The sequence below is a fragment of the Paramisgurnus dabryanus genome, chromosome 11 (assembly GCF_030506205.2).
Source record: "Paramisgurnus dabryanus chromosome 11, PD_genome_1.1, whole genome shotgun sequence".
Taxonomy (NCBI): domain Eukaryota; kingdom Metazoa; phylum Chordata; class Actinopteri; order Cypriniformes; family Cobitidae; genus Paramisgurnus; species Paramisgurnus dabryanus.
Genome location: NC_133347.1, coordinates 25,805,096 through 25,809,410, shown reverse-complemented (window position 1 = coordinate 25,809,410; position 4,315 = coordinate 25,805,096).

Genomic DNA, 4,315 nt, shown 5'->3' with positions numbered 1-4,315 from the left:
TTTCCCGCTGGAGAGGTGGAGTCAGGTCCCTGTGAGAAAGGAGGTTAGATGATAAAGTGAGATACAGAGGTTGACGCCTCTGGTACTGTTCATCAGAGATGATACAAAATGCATCAAAAATCGATTGGATGAATCATTGCCAGCCTAGCACTTAAGTTCCATTATCATGGCAAATGATAAAATAGTTTTGCTGTGAAATCTATAGTTAAAAGCATGTCTAAATGATATATGCACACAAGTTGTATTTATAAAGAAAAGTTACTCAAAAACGGACATTTTGTTATTCATTACTCATCCTCATGTCATTCTCAGCCAAGATTAATATGGGCCCCACGTGGGTCCTATTTGGGCAGGGTCAGCATGGGTTCCATGTGGGCATGGGCTTAACATGAGCAATAACCTATATGTGGGTTTCACTATGTGTGTATATACTGTAGGTTTGCCTATATTTCATGATTGAAATATATCTTTATGCATGTAAAATCTTGAAATAATTACTTTTGGTTGATTGTCACTTTTATACAAAGAGCCAATAATATAACAGATATGATTTGATCAGTATAAAACTTTTAAAATAAAAAGGCATTTTTTTGACATTTAATTGTGATATTTATAATGTTCACCTGCCTATGAATTTATCAAATATTAATTTATTACAAATTGCACAGCTGGTAATGGGGGTAAATAAGAAATGTCAGAAAGCTCATCAACTTGTTAGTGTGTTAATTAAGGACAGGTTTTAAACACTGGAAGGAGCTTGATGAGTGGAGTCAGGTGTTTCATATAAGGAGACGTCATTATGACCTGCTCACTGCTACGACACATTATGCTTGACAAAGTAATCCTGCTTCGCATGTTTTTAATTGCAAATTTCTTCACCTAATATTATATCACATTTCATATAGTCTTTGCTGAAAATAGGTGAACTTTTAAAAGTACAACTATAAAACATTTACACTACAAGAAGGCACAAGGATACAGTTTCTACCGGAGCAGCAGAAGTCCCTCACTTCCGTTACTGGAAACATTTGTATAACTACACTTGTAATTTATTCCCAGTTTTGTTTTTAGAAAATGTAAAACTATGATGCAAGTTCACAGACTGCACAGCGATCAATCAAAGTCAACGTGTAAGGACTTTTAATGAGTTTGGCTGTGGATGCTTTGGAAGTTTTTCATAAAACTGTTGAGCAAAGATTGAATCATGATCAGAATTAAGAAGAACAGTGAGCAATGTTTGTGTTGTTTTTGAGTCCCAAGTATTTGTAGAGTTTGACTTCTGTCATTGCTTGTTTTTAATGTTACCTGCGTTAGCAGTTTTTGTCATGACTGCTGGGTGATCGATGGCTGTGTGATCTGTGTGTGTGTGTTGTTTACCTGTGGTGCCGGTTCCTCGTGTGTTCACTAACTCCGCCCCCTTGTTTCAGTTGATTGTTCACCGGTGGTGTCTCGTTTACCTTTCCCTTTATATTGCACGTAGTCCTGTCCTTTGTTGCGCGCTCATTGTTTTATCACAGTCCTGTTGCCCTGCCTTGTCTTGTCAGACGCTCTCTGTCTTTCCCTTTGTTACCCCAGGTTTGGTTTCGGCATTCGGGGACACGTCTTCACCCGGACCGCTCGCTTGTTGGAGCATTGGATTATACTGACTTTGTTTGTCTCTCGACACAGCTGGTTCGCTTCGTTTCTAGGCGGTATACCAGCTGTCTCCCTCTCTCCGGTTTGCATCATCACCCGTGAGTGGAGTTCACCCATTTTACCTTGTGGATTATATTGACTCTAATTACTGTTGTTTCTCGGAACCACTGGTTCGCTTCGTTTTTAGGCGGTGACCAGTGGTTTCCGGGTGGTCCTTCATCATCTGGATTACACAGTGGATTATCCGTCTGAGAACTTGGACTTCCATCTCCGCCTGTCATCCACCTTCAGGGCGGCGTGTTTCATCCCTCTGTTGCGTGTGGTGGCAGTGCTGGCGTTCTCGACGGAGCGCGTGGGTGGCTCTCTCTTCCTTTGGATCTGTACTGAATTATTGTGTAGCGCCGACTCACTCTCCCCTACTGTGGGAGTGATTCATTCCCACAGTAGTGATTCCATCGGAGTGAGTCAACGGGTGTACGCCGTGTGTGGACCTACCAGTGACTTGCTCTCCTGATTTCTACATTTTTCTAAATAAACTATTTAACTTGCACTTGACTCTGAGTCCGTTTCCTGACAGATGAGCGCGCCACATATGGAGTCAGCAAGTTTAGAGAGTCGGGAGGTACAGACCGCCCTTCACCAGCAGGGGGCGGCCATCGACCAACATTCGTCGTTATTGTCTGCTGCTGCCAGAGATTTCAGCATCCTGTCTGAGCAACTGAAAGAGCTCAGCAATCGCTTGGACCAAGTGACTCCTCACCATGAAGCCCCAACCTCATCCGGAGGAGCCGCTTCATTTGAACGGGAGCCACACACGGCTACACCCCCCACCTACAATGGCGATCCCAACACCTGCAGATCCTTTTTACAGCAGTGCTCTCTCGTCTTCGCACTCCAGCCCCGTCGATTTTCTTCATCCACTTCCAAGGTGGCCTATGTCCTGACATTACTCACTGGAAGGGCGAGAGACTGGGGTATGGCCGCCTGGGGGGCTAAAGCTCCTTTTACTTTTTCATTTGAGGCTCTCGAGGAGGAGATGTTAAAACTATTTGACCGCTCACTCAAGGGAGACATGGCAGCGGCTGAGTTGGTGAGATTACGGCAACGTAATGACTCTGTGACTGATTTCGCCATACGATTCAAAACGCTCGCTATTTGCTGCAACTGGAATGACGCGGCATTAAGAGCACAGTTCCTCGAGGGTCTCACGCCAGGTATTCAAGACGAGATTGCACTGAGGGAGCCACCCACGTCCCTGGAAGCTGTCATCGATCTGGCTCTGAGGGTCGAGTCTCGCCATCGGCAGAGAGATCTGCGTCGCTCATTTCGCCACCTGATGTCAGAACCAGGGGAGATCGCTTCAGAGACGCCCTCCGAGGAGCCTATGCAGCTGGGCAAGTTCCGAATTTCTGCTGGAGAGAGAAGTCGTCGGCTGTCTAATGGCCTCTGTTTGTATTGTGGCAAGCCGGGGCATCTGGCGGCCACCTGTCCGGTAAAAGCTCACGCCCGCCGATGAACCTGGGAGTCTCGGTGGGCGCATCGTCATTTAAATCTCCCGTAAGCAGCACCACACTACCTGTCATGATTAACTCTTTTTCGTCACAGGCGTTGCTGGATTCCGGTGCGGAGGCGTGTCTTTTGGATGCTGGGTTGGCCAAGTCCTGGGGTATTCCATTCATCCCTCTCTCCTCCCCTTTGTCTGCCTGGACATTGAAGGGCCAGCATATGGCTGTGATCACGCACCGCACACCCCCTGTGAGTTTGTTTGTTTCTGGCAATCATCGTGAGGAGATTGAATTCTACATCTTAGAAGATTCACAATCGCCAGTCATTTTAGGTCATGACTGGCTATCCAAACATAATCCTCACGTTGATTGGCAGAACAATGTTGTGTTATCATGGAAGTCTTCGTGTTATGTTTCTTGTCTTGGTCCTGCTCCCTCTCTTGTCTCTTGTTCTGTCTCGCAGGTCCCGGCTATCGATCTCTCAGGGGTCCCGGCGGAGTACTCGGATCTGTATCAGGTTTTCAGTAAGTCCCGGGCCACTTCTCTGCCTCCTCATCGGTCGTATGATTGCGAGATTAAACTACTTCCCAACACTTCTCCGCCTAAGGGTCGCATATTTTCCCTAGCTAAACCAGAAAGAGAGGCTATGGATAAGTACATTAATGACGCTCTTAAAGCCGGTCTCATTCGCCGCTCCTCGTCTCCAGCCGGTGCTGGATTTTTCTTTGTAAAAAAGAAAGACGGGTCTCTTCGTCCGTGCATTGATTATCGAGGGCTGAATGACATTACTGTTAAGAATAAGTACCCCTTGCCTTTAATGTCATCAGCATTCGAGTTATTACAGGGAGCGCGCGTATTTACCAAATTGGATCTGCGCAACGCTTATCATTTGGTACGTATTAGAGAGGGCGATGAGTGGAAGACAGCCTTTAATACACCTTCTGGACACTGGGAATATTCCGTTCTGCCGTTCGGTCTTTGTAACGCTCCAGCTGTCTTCCAGACCATGGTCAATGAAGTGCTGGGTGACATGATTAACAGATTTGTCTTTGTGTATCTCGATGACATTCTCATCTTTTCTCCCTCCATGCAGATACACACTCAGCACGTTCGCATGGTTTTACAACGGCTATTAGAGAATCAGCTATTTGTTAAGGCGGAGAAGTGCGAGTTCC